Source organism: Hyaena hyaena, unplaced genomic scaffold (genome assembly GCF_003009895.1).
Source record: "Hyaena hyaena isolate Hyena2069 unplaced genomic scaffold, ASM300989v1 scaffold_1093, whole genome shotgun sequence".
Classification (NCBI taxonomy): domain Eukaryota; kingdom Metazoa; phylum Chordata; class Mammalia; order Carnivora; family Hyaenidae; genus Hyaena; species Hyaena hyaena.
The window spans coordinates 523,248-544,098 of NW_024081726.1; the positions used below are offsets into that span (position 1 = coordinate 523,248).

Sequence of the window (20,851 nt, forward strand, 5' to 3'; positions counted from 1 at the left end):
TGTGTGTGTGTGTATGTGTGTGTGTATGTGTGTGTGTTCTCTAGTATTTGAAAAGGAAATAAGATATAAGAAAAAGTCATTTTGTTGCTTGGAAAATCTTTAGAGTCACTTGACATGTCTACGACCGCTTTACAGTCTGAGATTCTATCTGGCCCTGAGATCCAAATCAGGCCATTCATCCTGTCCTTCTTGAGAGAATATCAAGAACACTTCACTTTTCCTAGATTTACAATGCTGCAATCCATTCCTTTGAGAGTTCTGTGACTGCAGCTTACTTCTGACACTCTTTTTCATTCTTTTTTTCACGCATTTCTGACTTTATGTAAGAATAAAGGAAATATTAGCATAGTTTATATGATATTCATACTATTTCTACCCAAATCCAACACCGGCAATAAATTGCCTAAATGTTTCTCAAGCAGGTGATCTGGAGAAAATATGCTAAAGGTCATATTCTGCATGAGACAGCCAGATCAACTAACCCAAGGGAACTTTTGTAGAAAAGAAGGAGAAAACCTAAGGATAAAGCATGCATGGCTTTAATTGAACACAAAACATTGGTATTCAGGTGGTAAGTTTCTGACCTTCTATGTGGACTTCATTGTTCTCAGATGAAATGTAAATGATCATGAATTGATATTCCCAGGATTTTAGAGTATATAAGATGTAGGGGTACCTGGCTGGTTTAGTCGGTTAAGTTAAGGTTAAGACTTAAGTTAAAGTTAAGACTCTTGGTTTTGGCTCAGGTCATGATCTCACAGTTCGGTTCATGGGATGGAGCCTTGCATGGGGCTCCACTGTGATAGTCCTCAGCTTGCTAGGGATTCTCTCTCTCCCTTTCTCTTTGCTTTTCCCCCACTGCATGGATGCTCTCTCTCTCTCTCTCTCGCTCGCTCTCTCTCTCTCATTTTTCTCTCCCCCTCTCTCCCTTAAAATAAATAAATAAAAACGTTTTAAAAAGTTATAAGATGCAGGAATATAAGATGACCATACTCTAAATATTAGTTTCCATCCTTCAAGAAGTTCCCAGTAGTCTTGATTCCTAATTCTAAACCTGTGACAATGCAAGGCATTTTCCTAATATAATAATAAACAATGTTAACAAAAATTTTTAAAGGTTTTTGTTATCTTTTTTCACAAGTATCTATTGTTGGTAGAATAACACAACTTCTTTTATTGGTGAACATAATGATTATTTTTATAAAGCTGAAAATAAACTTAGATTCTGTAGCAGCTAATTCATATATTAATTAAGAATTAATGAGGCAGTTGGGTGTCTCAGTCCATTAAGCGTCAGCTCTGTTCATGATCTAAGGTTTATTACTTTGAGCTCTGCATCAGGCCCTGTGATTCTCTCCCTGTTCCTCCAGCACTTTCACTCCCTCTATGTCAAAATAAATAACATTTTAAAAAGGGGAATTGATGTGTATCTAATCTCTGACAGCTGGGGATAGATAAGAAATCAGAATGTATCTCCTTTTACACATTTATCCTTGGAAAATTTGTTTTTATTTAAAGCATTAGAAGAAAAACTCATTTTGTCAATCTTTATTTAATCAGTGTCAAATTTGTTTATTTCAGCATCAGTTTATGACTAATGTTTATAACGTTTTCTTTACTTAATTATCCATATCAATGTAAGTAGAATATGTATTATTCTCTCTGACAGAATCATATTTTACTGAAGAATTAGAGAAATTCAATATCTATTTATGGACATGCAACTGTAGCAATATTCTTCATTTTATCTGAAACACTAAGTCCACGTAAGTTAATGTATTTCCAACTTCTCAATGTTTATGGATTTTCCTGATTTTTCACTATAATTTAGAATGTTGTTAATGCTATTTGAGGAGTTTAAAATTATGCCATAAAATGTTTCCAATTGGTATAATCACTAATCTTTTTTTTCTGAATGATTAAGGCTTAACACTAACTTTCCACTTCCATTAAAAAAATTTTGTTTAGTTATTTATTGAGAGAGAGAGAGAGAGTGAAAGAGAGAGAGAGAGATAGCGTGAGCAGGGGAGGGCCAGAGAGAAAGCAAGATACAGAACGTGTGTGAAGCAGCCTCCAGGCTCTGAGATAGCTGTCAGCACAGAGCCTGACACGGGGCTCAAACCCACGAACCTTGAGATCATGACTTTAGCCGAAGTCGAACGCTTAACCAACTGAGCCACCCAGGTGCCCCAGTTGGCCATTGTTGATAGCACTGCTGTAAACACTGGGGTGCATATGCCTCTTTGAATCTGAATTTTTTTATCCTTTGGATAAATTCTTAGTAGTGAAATTGCTGGGTCATAGGGTAGTTCTATTTTTGATTTTTTGAGAGAGAGAGACTGAGAGAGAGCACATGTGGGGGAGGGTCAGAGAGAGAGGGAGATAAAGCATCTCAAGCAGGTTAGGTGCTGTTAGCACAGAGCCCAACATGGGGCTTGATATCATTGAACTGTGAGATCATGACCTGAACTGAAATCAATAGTCAGACGCTCAACCAAAGAGCCACCCAGGCACCCTTCTACTACCTGCCAATCCTTGTCTCCTTCAGATAATTATTCAGACTCCCCAAACTTAAAGCTAACGGTCATATAGGTTTTATTGTTGTTGTTGCTTACAGATTACTATTTTGGAAATACCATAGATCTTTATTAACTTATGTTCACGTTGATTTTTTTAAATAAATTTCACAAGCTCCAACAATAATTCCTACTATTTGTATGAAGAGACATTATAGCTAAAATTGGCTTTTATGGATATCCTATTTTGTTACTTTAATATATTTCTGAGATTTTATGACGCTGCCTAAATTAACTGATGGTTCGTATAAAGACAAATGTTAGTTTGAATTTAACTTAGTTATAGAATAAAATTGTATTATAAAATTATAAAGTATCTTTCTAAATCTAGAAATATGGAAAATTATAGGGATACTGTTTACAAATTTCATCACTGATTTTTAAATACCAAAAGTTTTTATCTTTGTGTGTTATCTGAAGATTATTTACAATAAAAATATGAAACCATGATTACTTGTTAAAAGGATAATTTACTTCAAAGCAATTTTATTCTTTTTGCTGACGGTTTAGCATTATGTATAGATTATCGATGGTTTACATGTAGAGAAAGATGATTTATATTATAAAATATACATGGCTTACAGCGTCCTGCAATATTCATTTATTCTCATTTCTTCTTACTAATCTTTTATGTTTTATTTAAGCCAATTATTTTTTATGTTAATACTAAGCCTGAGCCACTTGTAAATCTATTTCGATTATTGATTTTTTAAAATACAAAATTCCAAAAGATTTGAATTATTAAGAAATAGCTAGTCCAATTTTAGTGAGAGTACTTTACACATTCCAAAGACAATATTCTTTGTTGTTCATTAACCTAAAGACTGTGCTAAGTATGTTTCTGACAAGATTTTTACCTGAGCTTATTCAAACACTTAAAATATCAATGATCACAAGGTAGTTGAAAGGCTTAATAAAACATGTTGTACAAAGAAGGTGAAAGTCTATCTAGAATAAAAAATTCTCATTTAAAAAAAAATCTGAAGTGATGCCAATTGCTAATTCTTACTATATATCTTTTTAAATTGATATAAATTTAAGAACTACTGAATAATGTCATTAATCATTAAAGTAAAAAAACCTTGAACAGATACCCCAAACTGTTTTAAGCATTCATGCTTCTGCGCTTGAAATGGGGCAGTTTTACTAAATACTTTCCTTAAGTGAATACTAGAATATTAGAATCTATACTTGTAAATTGAATTTAATGTCAATGGAAAGTCTTAGCCCCCATATTTGTATATTTATAAGACTATATGTGGCATTTTAAAGCTGTCAATAACTAGAATTTTCAAAGCAGTTTAAATTTATTTCAAAATACAATATTGAATATAAATCCTTGAAAGTATACATGCAGATAATTAAAATTACATGGGAAAATTAAAAAAAAAAACTAATGGTATAGGTGAGGTACAAAAACATAATTCAAGTAAGTAATGTTATGTGTATCATTATTAAAATATAATATATTCATCTAAACCAAACCAGAGATTGGCAAGCTATTTTCTGTATGGAGTCAGATAGCAAGGCTGTAAGGTTTCTTTGTAACTACTTAATCCTGCTATTATAGTGTAAAAGCAGCTGCAGAGAATACATAAACAAAGGAGTGTGAAGTGTGGCTATGTTCCAATAAAACTTTATTTACAAAGAAGCATAAATTGTACAATTCACCTAATTGTATTGATGTATTGCCTTTGCCAACATTATGTAGCACTTTCAAGCTCAAAATTTCTGAATGAAACACTTTTCTAGTTGGAAGATTTGTGAACTGCACACTTGATCAATGTTTATCCATGTGCAGGTCAACTGTGATGAAATGGGCCATTACACTATTAAGGAACACAATCATGAGGGGGTTTTTTTGACAAATGGAGTTTTAAAATCTTGAGGAAACTGTTTTTCTTTTTAAAAGAATACTTCTGGGGAGCAGGAAGTATAAAAATATGTCACAATCAGATTATGATTAATATATTCAAACAACCATTTCCTTAGAGATTGATATTTTATTCTAGTATGACATATCTGTAAAATATCAATCAACAGAGGTACTTTAAAAATACCTTACTATGCATACATCTATGTGTAAATATGTGTGTGTACACACGCATTTATACATAAATACATACATATGTAAGTGCACATATCAGTTTGCTGGTTAAATTGGTGCCAGTGATATATTTATAGTTATACATGCTTCTGTGTTTTTCTAAATTTAATTCTGTTTCTGCTGAATGTCTGGGTACATAATCCATGCATGACACTTAAATTTCTAAGATGGTATTCTATTTGCCTAACACTCAAAATATACACAAGAAATGTGAACTCCTCACTGGATCTATAATTTTCAGGAGTATCACTAAGGTATATGTAGTACCCTGGCTCCTATAGAATGAGGCTTGTATTGGATTTCAACACGTGGCTTTAAAACCCAGGCATGGTGCAATTTTCTGAATTATTCACACATAATCACTCCAGGGGATTACATTTAAGCGTGATGGCAAAGAACCTTAAAGCAGGCAGCTATGAAGAGTCCTGTCCTGGAGTCGATATTCAGAATACATTAAGGATGATGATAACATAATGTTCATGACCTCAGTGTGTTAAATTTACCTATTCAGACATGATGGTAGAGATGATGATTATTTTGAATGTCTCGGATAAGCATTTAATCATCATTTTCTCCACTTATTTGTTATTAGAGAAATATACATCAAAAAGAAGGAAAAGAAGGCTAATTGACTAAGTGGTATTGATTTTGCATAATACATAGAAATGTATGTATGGCTATCAGAAATAATGGAATAAGTAAATAGTGTCTTTTAAACTAATAACAGAAGAATGCTTTTATTACTGCCACTAATAATCCTGCTTTTTAATGAAAGTGTACATTACTTTCAGAATATAGGTTAAAAGAGATAAAAGCAAAATTACATGTCTCAGATCACCTAAAATTCATAATTAATTTATATGAATGTAAGGAATGATTTAGTGCAGGGTAGAATTTCATAAGTTTCAAAAATGTAAAGCAACTTTTGGATATCCGATAATAGTACAGCAAGGAACAATACAGTCTAGTGATAAATAAAATGAGATTAACACGATAACATTTGTGTAATTTTAGAACACTTGCTTTCCTAAAGTTTGTTCTCATTTGCAAATCCTGTCTTCTGAATCCATAAAGAACCCAGCTTCTATTATTCAAACACATAGCTGCATAAAATAATTTTGATGATTGAAACATGTGAAAAGGCCTAGATCTTGGAAAGAGGTAGGCAGGAAAGACACTTTGAAAAGAAATACTATGCAATTCACAGAGCAAGAAGATGACTGATAGAAGATTAAGCTTAGAGGGCTAGAACCTAAAGAATCCATCCATAAATTCAAGCTGCCATTGATGCCTCTTAGAAGGCTTAAAGCAGTATGATGACAGAGCATTCAATATAAAAAATGTCACTGGGAACTCTCTGATGATAGATTGTTAAAAAGCAAAGTTGAAAGTTGATAATTGGGCAGATTCAAGACATATTTTGAACAATGAAAAAAAAAATCTAGTGCTATGTGATGAGCCAGTGGGGTGGAAATGAAATTGGCTGGAATAGAAACAGATTGTAGGCAGGTGGACACAGAGAAGCCAATTTCAGTTTAATTTACCAGGAAGATGTCCAACGAGATTTCAAAGCAGTGGACATTCCAGTTTGGAGTTTAAAGCGTATATTCCAGGTCAGGGAATGCATGTAAGAGTTATTTGCACGAAAATGGCACTTAAAGCAAAAAAGAAGATGGAAATCAGAGATATGTCTGCCAGTGAATGCTCAGACTGTACTTGGAAAGCCAATATTAACTCTATTTTGACACGTGCTCTCCAGTTTCCCTCTGATAAGTCTCATGTGGCCTTTGGTAAGAACTGCAGGAGGCGAGAAGAAAAAGTTTTATTTATGCAAATACTTTTGCTCATCTTTTATTTTACTATTTAATTGACACAAGTATAGCTAAAACACTTATATGAGCCAATTTAATAAAACAAAGTTGTTCTTTATTGATTTTAACAAATATTTATCACTGGTAAGAAAGCTGTTCTAGGGAAAATAAATAATGTTATGAGAAATATGATTTACAACTAGAGGTAGGTAATTATTTAGTATCATTGATTTTATTACATGAGTCTAGTATAGTGTTTTTAACAATTAGTTAAGAAATTAAACCAAAACTCAAAATTTCAAAAATCAAATAAATAAATTATATATATATATATATATATATATATATATATGCACACATATATTTAAAAGATTTTCTTTAGGGTTACTTAACAGCTACTTTTCTCATAGGCTATTTTCTTCCACAGAAAATGTTATTTTATACTCAGCACAGAATTCATTAAATATTTAATTGGCTGCAGGTTGAAAGGTATTTTTGAGGTTAATATGAGAAAAATAATAAAACAAAAAGAAGTAATTTAATATGAGGGGGAAAAATGTTTCCTGGGATTTCCAGGATGAAACCATTTCTGAAGGGGAAACACCTATGATACTTAAGTAGTTCTATTCCTTCGTGTCCTACGAGCCTCAGAACTTTGAAAGAAGAAAAAATTTAATTACAAAAAGTAATAGTGTCTCACATTGATAAGGTTCAAAAAATATTGTTGATTTGATAACAATTGCTCCTTGGTAATAATGTTGCACTAATTTGAATGACTGACTACACAAGTATACTTATTGGGACATATTCCTTAATTCAAAATTTTATTTGGTGTGGTTTTGCAGTGATTTTTATAGAAAGAAAATTTTATTATAGTCTTACCTGTGAAAGACAATGTACATGAAAAGATGGCAAAAATTATCTCTAAAAATTTAATAGAGGATTGGCTAAGAGTAAGGGCACTCCATTTATTAATATGATTCCAAATTCAAATTGGTAAGTAGTAATTAAAAATATTAAAACTTCAAGTAACAGAGGTACATGGAAAGTGTGTAGAAGAGTACTTACCACCCAGAATAGCCAATGCAAGGGGCTCATAATAAGAAAACAAATGAACCAAATAAAATGTGGACAAAGATCTGAACAGACATTTCACCAAAGAAGTTATACAAAAGGCAAATAAGCACATGGAAAAATATTCAACTTATATGTTGTTAGAGGATTCAAAATCAAAACTACTGTGAGATAACACTATAAACGTATTAGAATGACAAAACCCCAAACACAGAAAACACCAAAAGCTGTCAAGGATATGGATCAACACAAACTCTCATTCATTGCTGATGTTAGAAAATGGTACAGCCACTTTGGAAGACAGCCTGGCAATTTCTTACAAAGCTGAAAGTAGTCTTACCATAGAATTCATAAACTTAACACACAATTCAGCAATCATGCTCTTCGGTACTTACCCAAGTGAGTAGAAAACTTACATCTGCACAAAAACATGTATATCATGAGTGTTCATAGCAGCTTTATTCATAGTCGCCAAAAATTTGGAAACAATCAAGATGCCCTTCAATAGAAGAATGGATAAACAGTGTAGATCTGTACATTGGTATATTACTCAGCACTAAAACGAAACAAGCTACCAAGCCATGAAGGGACCTGGAGAAATCTTAAGTGCATATTGCTAAATTGAAGAAGCCAATAGAAAAATGCTTCCAGCTTTATGACATTCTATAAAAAGAAAAAAAACTATGCAGACAGTAAACAGGTGACTAGTTAACAGGCATTGAAGGGTAGTGAGGGGCGGATGACTACATCAAGCACAGGGAATAATTTAGGGCAGTGAAACTATTCTTTATGACACTGTAATGGTGGATATATATCATCAGACATTTTTCAAAACCCATAAAATGTACAGCACAAAGAGTAAACCCTAATGCAAACTATAAACTTTACTTAATAATAATTCAGTGTTGGCTCATCATTGTAACAAATATACCAATCTTGTTATGACAAGATTTTAATGATAAGGGAAACTGAGGTAACAGGAAGGGGTTAAGTGGGAACTCTCTGTACTTCCTGCTCAATTTTTCTCTGAACCTAAAAATGCCCCAAAAATAAGTCTATCAGAAAAACAAAACATAAAAGAAGAAAAAAGAAATGTTAATTCTACATTTTTTACCTGCACAGCTCTGGGAAATTTATATAACATACTAATGTAGTTTCAATCTCATGAATATTAAATGAGATAATGCACTTAAAATGCTAAATATATACCTGGCATCTAATAACAATCAATAAAAGATTGCTGTTTTTGTTGATGATTATGTTCCCGTGAGAGTTGTTACCTGAAAAACCCATTGGAATTTAAATTCTATGATACCATACTTAAGTAGCTTGAGGAAAATTGGAAAGAGTAAAATATGAATTGGGCATTTCTAAAGAGGCCATAGAAACAAATGACTGGAATTGATAAGGCAATAAATTATTTTAATGGGGTAAATTTCCCAGAACAAGCAATAGATCCAATTGAATAAAAAAACCATGAAGTATCCATTGCTGACCAAGAGTGTACTCCTGCTTCTCCTTAACTTGTTTTTGTTATCTCCAGAAAGAATCATAATCAAATTATAAATAATGGGCAAGAAACAGTTCAAACAGTTATCACACTCAAATATTGATGCACAGGGTGGGGAATAAAACACTATATAAAAAAAATCTAGTATTTATAAAACAGTTCTTGTCTACAAATCAGAAGTACAGAAAGTCTTGCACATGTACTTTCAGAACAATAGTCAACAAGAGAAATCACACAGAATGGTTCAAGTCCAAAAGAATGAAGGCAAATATTATTGCAATTTTCCAAAATGGGAAGTAAGGGGATTTAAAAACTACATACCAATTAGGCAATAAACTTGACATGTGTCTTTGGCACAATTCTAAAACAGATTATGCAGCAGATGGTTTGTGAGCATTTCACAATTATAGTGTTGATCACTAGGCACCAACATGAATTCACATTGTGCAAATCATATCAAATAATTTCCTTTCCATTACCAGTGTGTCAGTTAGACCAGTGGATATAGAAATCATAACATTTTAAATTTCACAAAGAATTTTATAAGATTTGCATCAAAATCTTATCTGTGATTTTTGAAAACATTGCTGGCATGAAAATGCTGTTGCATGGAAATTTTGGCATGGAATAACTCTAATTCTTGGTATAATTTTGTTACAATGGTTCTGAATAAGTATTGTTTATCAGAAACACCTGTGGAACATTTTTTTAAACATGTACTTAGATCCAAGCCCTACCCAAGATATCTTGACTTGGTAAGTCTGGTTTCACCTAGGCTATTTCAAATAGTAACTTGTAAAATAATAGAATGCAAGTAGTTTTCCAACTTAATCTAAGGAACTTAATATGATTTATAGTCATCCTTTTAGTTTGGGGCTGCACTATTTATGTTTCATTAATGGCTTTATTCTACCTTTAACTGTTCTATAACTATTCCATTTCTTTTGAAGAACAATTTTTAATTTTTATTTTATTTTCGAGAGTGAGAGAGACAGAGCATGAGCAGGGGAGAGCAGAGAAAGAGAGGGAGAGAGAGAGGGAGACGAGAGAATCCAAAGTAGGCTCCAGGCTCTGAGCTTGTCTGCATAGAACTCTACATGGGGCTCAAACTCACGAACGGCAAGATCACGATCTGAGCTAACGTCAGATGATCAACCGACTGAGCCACCCTGTAACTATTCCATTTCTAATTCAAATCATCATAGGAACATTACTTTCAATTTTTATATTAAACTTTATTTTCTAACATAAATATATTTTTGACACAGCGTGCAAAGATAATAATAAGTAATTATATCATGTTATGAGTCCTTCATAGGACCTTCAAGGACCTCACTTCTCATATGGACTAAAAACTTTCCCCACATGCTTCAGTATCACTTAACTGTCACCTCCTAACACCCACTCCCTAATAACTTTCTTTCTCATTCACTCCACTTTGGCCAGACTGGCCTTTTTTATTGTTTTTCAAACAAGCCAGGGATGCCACCACATTGGTGCATTGTGCCTGTACAGCCTCTGTCCACATGGATCTCTCTAATCCTTATATCATTTATTATCTATCTCCCACACAAGAATTTTTGTCTATTTTGTTCAATGTTATATACACAGATACTTGTGTCTATTCTATTAGGTAGAACATATATTAATGAATGGATAAGTAAAATAAATTGTTTCTGCCTTTATTAATTTTTAAAAAGTCTTATTTATTTTGAGAGGGAGAGAGAGAAAGAGGAGTAGAGAGAGGGGGAGACAGAGAGAATCCCAAGTAAACCTGGCACTGTGAGTACACAGAGCCCAATGCAGGGCTTGAACTCACAAACCATGAGATCATGACCTGAGCAGAAATCAAGAGTCAGATGCCTAACCAATTGAGCCACCCAGGCCCCCCATATGCATTTTAAAATATAATTACAGGCCTACCTCATTTTATTGCACTTCACTGTATTGTCCTTCACAGAAAGTGTATTCTTTACAAAATGAACTTTTGTGGACACCTTGCACTGAGCAAGTTTATCAGTGTCATTTTCCAACATTTGTTCACTTCATGTGTCTGTGTCACTTTAGTAATTAATTCTCAAAGTGTTTAAACTTTTCATTATTATTATATCTGTTATGATGGTCTATGATCAATGATCTTTTATGTTTTGGGGTGCCACAACCAGCTCCCATATAAGATGGTGAACTTAGCACATATGTGTGACTAGCCATTCCCCCATCTCTCTCCCTCTCCTCAGGCTTCCCTGTCTCTGAGACCGACCACACTGAAATGGGACCAAATTAATAACCCTAAGGTGGCCTCTGAGTGTTCAGGTGAAAGGAAGAGTAGTATGTCCCTCTCTCTTTAATTCCAGAGCTAGAAAGGATTAAGTTCAGTGAAGAAGGCATGTTGAAAGCTGAGACAGACTGAAAACGAGACCTCTTGAACCTAGTGGTTTGCCAAGTCATAAATGAAAAAAGAAAACTTCTTGAAGGAAATGAAAAGTGCTACTTCAGTGAACACACAAATAATAAGAAAGCAAAATAAACTTATTGCTGATATGGAGAAAGTTTTAGGGGTCTGGAGAAAAGATCAAACCAGCCATAAAATTCCATTGACCCAAATCCTAATCCAGAGCAAAGGCCTGATTCTTCTCAATTTTACAAATGCTGAAAAAGTTCAGAAAGTCACAGGAAAAAAAAAAGTTTGAAGCTAGGACGTGTTGGTTTAGGAGGTTTAGGAAAATGGCCATGTCCATAACATAAAAGTGCAAGGTGAAACAGCTACTGTTGGTGTAGAAGCTACAGCAAGTCATCCAGAAGATCTGGCTAAGATAACTACTGACCATGGCCACAGTAAACAACAGATTCTCAATGTACACAACCTTATATTGGAAGAAGATGCCATCTTAAGCTTTCATAGCTAGAGAGAAGAAGTAAATGCCTGGACTCAAAGTTTCAAAAGGACAGGCTGACTCTCTCGTTAGGGGCTAATCATGGTGGTGACTTTCAGTTGAAGCCAATGCTCATTTACCATTCTAAAAGTTGGGGATCCTTAAGAATTGCACTAAATCTCCTCTCCCTGTGCTCTATCAATGGAACAATAAAGTCCAGAGCACAGCACATCAGTTTACAACATGGTTTACTGAATATTTTAATCTCACTGTTGAGACCTACTGCTCAGAATAAAAAGTTCCTTTCAAGATATTATTACTCATTGACAACACACCACGTTACCTGAGAGAGCTCTGATGGAGACCTACCATGGGCTGAATGCTGTTTTCATGGCTGCTGACACAACATCCAATCTGTAGTCCTAGGATCAAGCAGTAGTTTTGATTCTCAAGTCTCATGATTTGAGAAATACATTTCATAAGGCTATAGCTGCCATGGATAGTGGTTCTTCTGATGGATCTAAGCAAAGTAAATTGAAAACCTTTTGGAAAGGATTCACTAATCTAGATGCCATTGAGGATATTCGTGTCTCACTAAGAGGTCAAAATATCGACATTGACAGGAATTTGAAAGAAGTCGACTCCAAGCTTCATGGATGATTTTGGGGGGTTTACAACTTCATTGGAAGAAGTAACTGCAGCTGTGGTGGAAAAAGCCAGAGCACTAGAAGTAGAGCCTGAAGATCTGACTGAATTTCTACAATCTCATGATAGAATTGGAATAGATGAGGAGTGGCTTTTTCCGGAGGAACTGCTTCTTCCGTGTTTTTGAGTTGGAATCTATCCCTGGTGAAGATGCTACAGAGATGGTTGAAATGACAATAAAGGATTTAGAATATAGGTAAACTAAGTTAATAAAGTAGCGGCAGGACTTGAGGGGACAGATCCCAATTTTGAAAGAAGTTCTGCTGTGGTTAAAATGCCGACAAATAGCATCACATGTTGCAGAGCAATTGTTTATGAAGAGTCAACTGATGCGTGAAACTTCATTATATTCTTGTTTTTAAGAATTTGCCACAGACACCAAACCGTCAGCACCCACCACCCTGACCAGTCAGCAGCCATCAACATTGAGGCAAGACTGTCTGCCAGCAAAAAATGTTCTGACTCACTGAAAGCTCAGATGATAGCAGATAGTTTTTGCAAGATAAAGTATCTTTAAATTAAGGCACATTGTTTTTATAGACATAATGCTATTGCAAACTTAATAGACTGCAGTGTACTGTAAAGAAAAGTTTATGTGCACTGGAAAACCAAAATCTTCATTGAATTTGCTTTATTGTGATATTGGTTTATTGCCATGGTTTGGAACCAAACCTTTAATGCCTGTACAGGAATACCAAAATACTTTTTTTCATATATGAATCAAGGTATTCTCCTAAAGTGACTTTGGAATGCACTTTTTACTCCAAAACCCCCAAATGCTATATATTGTTTTAAGTTTCTTATCAGTTGGATATTTTCTGAACTTATTCAAATCCTAATATTTCATTTCAAATTTCACAACATAATTTTTCTTCTTTTTATATTATTTTAACTTTATTTTGAGAGAGACAGAAACAACATAAGCGAGACTGGGACAGAGATACAGGGAGAGAGAGAATCCCAAGCTCCATGTGGGGCTTGAACACAGGAAATCGTGACATCAAGACCTGAGCCAAAATCAAGAGTCAGGGGCTTAGCCAGCAGAGCTGCCCAGGTACCCCTACAACATATTTTTCGTAAGGCCTTCCTCATGGGTAATTTCTTTTAATATTATCAAAATCTCTAGGTAGCCTAATAATATCTTTTATATCTTAGAAATGCCATCTGAATAAGACCATTTCTATTTTCAATTTATGATCTCTGTTTCAGATCAAATGGAATTTCTGTTATGATGATGTTATTGATATAACTAGCATTATATTTTCATATCAACCCTTAAAGCAGAAAAATTTGCATTTCTTCCTTCATTATGATTTTCTCCCCACAAACTGGCATAGTGTCTGAAATATTATGGGGAATTAAAAAGATTTTATTTTTGCCTTTGCCACTTTAATTACATATCAGATAATTTAGTTTGTATCTGTGTTTTCCTTCTTAGACTGTTTCAATGTTTGTGTGTGTGTACATAAATTATATGATTTGTATATGATTTTTAATCTTGTAAGATTTCTCATAGTCTTTTTTTTCTGTTTTAATGCTTTAGGTATAAAATGCATTGAAAAAATCTTATCTGGGATACTAACACGTGAAATAAATTAATGGTTGCTCTACATTATATTGTCTTTAGTCAGTTAGTGTTTCTTCTTTCCCAGAGTGGTTCCTCAACATTTTAGAATTCCCTACATCACAAACTGAAAACCACAGCTTTATAGTAAACTGGAAATCGTTCTGTGCTTACTATAGAGCAGCAACTCTCAAACGGGCTAATTTTTACCTCCACCCTAGGGACCCTTGATAATGTCCGGAGATAATATTGGTTGTCACAACATGAAAAAGTGTTCTTCTGGCATTTAGAAAGTAGATGCTGCTAAACATCCAACAATGCATGGACAGCTCCCCATGACCATAAGTATCAGGCTCAAAATGTCAAAAGTGCCATTGGTGACAATTCCTGTTACGGGAATGTATCATGAATGAGCATTTATTCAGCCAAGAAGATTGATGATCTTGCTGTTGATGAATACACGTCATACAACAACACCCTGACTAAAGAATTATAAACCAATATGAAAAATTATTTACATAAATTTTCATGTTATTCTTTAATTCTCATTAATGCTTAACCAATACATCTATAACTCATGTTTTCCAATAATGCTTACCTGGATGGAAAAGTTAAGAATTGGGTCGAATCTCAAATAAATCATGTTGATTTTTACTCTTAAACCTGTTCCTATGACTTTGCTTTACAATGACACAAATAGCACCAATAATTGCCAACGTGTTTAGTCAAATTTTAGTCGTCCATCACCTTTTTTTTGCTTTCTTCCTCTTACCTAACACATCTTATCCAATAGGACATCTATTGTGTGTATATGAAGTGCATATAAGTTTCAATTAGCAATAATCACGCCTTGGATAAACCTCATGGGCTACGATACTGCCCCTGTGCAAAGCTGAAATGGATATAAGTTAAATACCTTTTATATGAAAAAAATATTTATATTGTTTATAAGCTGGCCACTTTTCCTTATTTCCAGTTCTATTCTTTTAGAGCAAGTCAACTGGACTACAGTAATAGACTCCAAATTGACAAACTAATTTCTGTCTTTCTTCTCTTACTACTAAGCGCCCTTCTCTTCGCCTCAAGTCACTTCGCCATCCAGTAGTCAAAATTACACTTTTCACACAGAAATACTATCATGTTTCTCTTTCCCTAAACCTCTCCAATATATTTCTATAATAAATAGCGAACAAAGGCAAAGGGAACACCCCACCAAAGATAGAAATGGCAAATAAACGTATGGAAATACGCTTACCATTAGATGCACTAGAGGAGTACAAGTCAAAACAGCAGTGAGCTACCACCACTCTTCGATTACAATGGCCAAAATCCCAAACACTGACAGCAGCCTCGTAAGATTATGGAGCAGCTGGAGTTCTCATTCATTGTTGATGGGAGTGACAGTACAGTCCCTTGGGAATACAGTGGCAGTTTCTTACAAACCTAAACATTTTTACTACGCATTTCAGCAATCACACCCCTTGGAATTTACTCAAATGTGTTCAAACTTATGTTCACACAAAAGCCTGCACAGGAGTCTTTGTAGCGGTTTTATTCATAAAGTCCAAAGCTGGTAGCAACCAAAATGTTCTTTAGTCAGTGAAGGGCTAACTAAACTGGTACTTCCAGACAATGGAGTGTTATTCAACACTGAGAAGCAATGAACTATCATGCCTTAAAAAAACATAGAGGAACCTTCAATGCATATTATTAAGTGAAAGAAGCCTGTCTGTCAAGGCTATATGGTATTTGCTAGGGCTGCCATAACCAAAATGCCACAGACTAGATGGCTTTAACGTAACTTTTTTCACGTTTCTGGAGTTTGAAAGTCCAAGATCAAGGTATAAATTGGTTGGTTTCTCCTATGTACTCTCCCCTTGGCTTGGAGAGAGCCATCTTCTCTCTGTCATCACATGGCTTTGTCTCTGTGCACACATATTTCTGGTCTCTTTCTCTTCTTTTTTTTTTTAATATTTTTATTTATTTCTAAGAGAGAGAGAGAGAGAGAGAGAGAGAGACAGCGTGAGTAGGGGAGGGTCAGAGAGAGAGGGAGATACAGACTCTGAAACAGGCTCCAGGCTCTGAGCTAGCTGTCAGCACAGAGCCCGATGCGGGGCTCGAACCCACGAACCATGAGATCATGACCCAAGCGAAAGTCGGACGCTTAACCGACTAAGCCACCCAGGCGCCCTGGCTCTCTTTCTCTTCTTATAAGGACACTAGTCACATTGGATTAGTGACCTATCCTTAAGACCTCATTTAACCTTAATTACTTCCTATCTCCAAAGGCAGTCACAATGGGGGTCATTTATTTGACTTCAACAAATAAATTTGGGGCAGGAGACACAATTCAGACTATAACTGCTACAAGTATTTATGATTCCAATGATTTGACATTCTGAAAAAGGCAAAACTAGAAAGAGTATAAAGATCAGCTGTTTCCAGGGATTAGGGAGGAATAAAGAGTCAATAGGCAGAACACAAAGGATTTGTAGGCAGTGAAACTATTCTCTACGATACCACAGTGTTAGATATGTGGCATTATACATTTATCAAATCTCATAGCATGTACAACATGAAGTGAAACCTAAGGTAACCATGGACTTTGGATAAAAATGATGTGTCAGTGTAGTTTTACTAATTTTAACAAATGTGCCGCTCTGGTAGACAATATTAGTGTAGGGAACTATGGATGCGTGGGGCAGGGAATATACAGGAACCCTCTGTACTTTCTTTCCAATACTTCTGTGAACCTGAAACCTCTCTAAGATATAGAGTTTATTAAAAATTTAAAAATGTGCTCTATCAGTTTCCTAGGGATGCTGTAACAAACTTTCACAAACTGGGTAGTTTAAAATAAGAGGAATTATTGTCTCAAGGGCCTGGAGGCCAGAAGGCTGAAATCAGGTGTCGGCAGGGCCATGATCCTTCTGAAATCTATAGGTGAATCCTTTACCGCCTCTTTTTAGCTTGAGGTTGTTTGCTAGAGATCTTTGGTGTTCTTTGACTTAAAGCTGCATAACCCCAGTGTCTGCCTTTCTCGTCACATGGAATTCACCAGTGTGTCTCTGATTTCACATGGATGTCTTCTTCTAGGGTCGCAGGTCATAATGGATCATGGGCCCACCCTACTCCAGGAAGGTATCGTCATAACCAGTCACACTCACTGGCAATGACCCTATTTCCAAATGAGGTCATATTTGTGGTATTAGGGATTAGGGATTCAATAATATCTTTCCTTTGGGTCGGCAGGTAGGGGGTGGGGTGGGATAGGCAGACACAATTAAACCCCCAGTGACCGTGACCACATGGTTGTTTATAGTCTAGCCTCTGACTCCCCTTGAATTCAGTTTCTGCCTATCTGCTCCTCAATCATTGTGCTAAGGCCACACAGTTCTTACTGTTGTTCCAAGTTTGCTTTTGTGGCCTCTTCTGCTTAAAATATGCTTTCATGGAGAAATTATATATCTAATTTCTTCACTTCAATCAGATACCTCAGATGCAATCTTGTGAGAAAGCTTTTTCTGGCCAATCAGGCTGTCTCACCAAAGCTCCTTTATTGTTCATCATAACACTTTCTGTTATTTGATGTTTGTTTTTGTTTATTTGATATATACTTTCATTCAAGAATGCCGGGGTGGGGGCACCTAGATATCTCAGTAGGTTAAGCTTCTGACTTCGGCGTAGGTCATGATCTCCAGATTCGTGAGTTCAAGACTCAAGTAGGGCTCTGTGCTAAGAGGTCGGAGCCTAGAGACTGCTTTGGTTCTCTGTCTCCCTTCCTTTCTCTTCTCCTCTCCCATTCATACTCTCTCTCTTTCAAAAATAAATAAACAGTAAAAAGAATTAAAAAACCAAGAAGGCAGGGGAACATTGTATTTATAGCCACTGGAATGGCTTAGCACATGGTATGTACTCCGTGGGTATATATTGAATAGGTGAATAAGAAAAGTCAGGTGTGGGGCGCCTGGGTGGCTTAGTCGGTTAAGCGTCCGACTTTCGCTTAGGCCATGATCTCGCGGTTCATGGGTTCGAGCCCCGCGTCGGGCTCTGTGCTGACTGCCAGCTCAGAGCCTGGAGCCTGTTTCAGTCTGTGACTCCCTCTCTCTCTGACCCTCCCCTGCTCACGCTCTCTCTCTCTCTCTCTCCTAGAAATAAATAAAAACATTAAAAAAAATTTTAAATAAAAAAAAAAAAGAAAAGTCAGGTGAAATGTTATTAGGTGGTATTAGGTGGATCACGAGCCTAGACACTGTAACTTCAGCCCAGGAAATCCCAAAATAATGTAAATACTCTCATGCTCTGTGCTCGTATGTGTGCCATTCTCTGTATCTTCCCTAATTGTAGGCTGGGTTTCCCTCTTTCTCATTAGATTGAAGTTCTTTCTTTTGGAAGTGTTGGTTCCTAAAATTACAGATTGGGTAAAAAAAAAACAAACCTTATATTATAAACTTTTTTTTTTTTAATTCCTTAACTCATCCCCCTCTAAAAAAAAAAAAAAAAAAAAGAATTTGAATCATAATTTTAGAGTATAAAACCCTGGGTAGTAAAATGTAAAACATATGCCGTAATTCATGTATTCATAATAAAGAAGACATGTTCAAAATGGGATTTTGCAGCATCTATAATTACATAAACCAAAGAGATAATGGGATTTTGTGCAACTGAAATTGTGTAAATTAAATATGAAAATGATATGAATATTTCTACTCCCGATAAGGTTCCATGGCATAACCTCCAATTTCACATCCATCTGTGGTGGTTGTTTTTGTTTGTGTTATTTCCCCGGACAGTCCTAATTATCGCTCTTCACAATGTTGCACTAGGCTGACATGAGAGCAAAGCACTTCTCTCACTAAGGTTAACCTATTGTTATTATACTACAAAGAAATATGTGCTCTTGGTTTATCATAATATCATTAGTCAAATAGCTAGTTCCGTTGACCAACCTTTCATTTAATTGGCCCTTTGAGGGTAGCATTTCCCTAGGTATACAAGAAAAGTCATTTTGCAAGGCCAGCTGGGGCAGCATACTCTGTGTCACACTCAGGTTATCTCTCCTGAAAACCAGCTGATGTTGCTGAACAGAACCGAAGCTCATAAGATAAAGGAAAACATTGGCCCCTTTCTTCCTTATTGCATAGTGACAGCTGTGGAATCTGTTTACAAAAATTGTTTCCAATATCTCTCCCATTAGACTCATAAGATTATGTTAACACTGTCCAGACTTGCATAATTTCTTTCAGAAACCACACTCTTGAACAACCTGTGCAATGCTTTATCTGAAAGGGGAAGTCTACTATATAATTTCCTATTTATTGCCATAGTTCTACATCCCTTCCTCAACATCTTTCATGTACCTTATTACTCTATGCTTCTAATCTTCCACGGAATATGACCTAATTGTGGTCCACAACTCATCCTTTGAAATTAGCCCTCTTTCCTGTTTCTTCTGATGTGACCTTGTCCCCCTTCACAATGAATCTGAAGAACATCCCTGGTTATATATTCTACGTGCCTCGTGCAAATATGCATTTTGTTTTTGCAGTTCTTAGGATGCCTCTTCTCCAGCATCTCCATGCAACCTGAAGTACCTACTGGTTTCAAGAACTAGACCTGGGCAGACCTCAGAGGTATTATGGTTCACATACTGTTCATACGAAACAGCCTTTCCCTCCCCTTCCTTCTGCTTAACCCCACATACGAACATACATCCCAGGCCATGTGCTATTCATAAATTTTCTTGTGATGCCTTGCACAAACCAGACATTACTATCTATAGGCCATGTTTAAGTACTTGCTTTTTCAATAGTGAGAGGATTTAGCTTATCTGTCCATATGGTCACAGCATCCTCCTGTGACTAGGGATAGACATTTATAAAACAGCTGCCCAGATTGAAGAGCTCCTGCTCTGAAATAGAACAAAACGCACAATCTGGAAACAAACCCCATGACTACGTCTGTATTAGGCAGGTTCTCTAGTAAATGAAAAATAAATATGCCAGAAGAAATCAACTGCACATAAACCAGGCTCCTTTTCTTTACATATGCTTTGGAGTTTCATAAAAATGGTTCAGGTTATATGATTTCCTTTGTAAACATTTTTCGTCTTCAGAAAAAAAACATAATGATTTCAGTGGCAGTCCCCACAGAACCAAATCAATGATATTAAAAAAATTAAACTTGACTGTTACTAACCCTTAGGGTATATGTAAGTTCACATTTTGTAACATTCTGTGTCTGATTAATTATTTTTCTCTAAAAAAAGCTATCAAAGGAAAAGAGTATTTGTTTATGGGGGAAAATAGGCATGAGTAATACTTATATGAGCAACAACACAAAAAATATACTCTTTAAAAATCAGTATCTTGAGTTTGGGCATAAGTTAGCATTTATTAGGCAATAATAAAATATAGACGAATGTTGATGAAAGTTTAGAAACCCTTAAGCCAACACTGGATCAGCTAAAGATTGTGTAATTATTTTTTGTTTTTTGTTTTTGTTTTTGTTTTTGTCTTTTTAGCACTATGACTATCCCTCATGTTCCTTTTTGGTAGAAAATGAGCTCAAGTAGGTCCTCCTTTAGTCTATTTCATACATGTATGGTCGGTAGCTAGCAGAGACCAGAGAA

General features: G+C 35.3%; 1 pseudogene; it reads right to left on the minus strand.

Annotated features, from left to right (window-relative positions):
- Positions 1 to 14,898: 14,898 nt before the first annotated feature.
- Positions 14,899 to 15,114, minus strand: LOC120224033 (annotated as a pseudogene).
- Between the last annotated feature and the right edge of the window lie 5,737 nt (positions 15,115 to 20,851).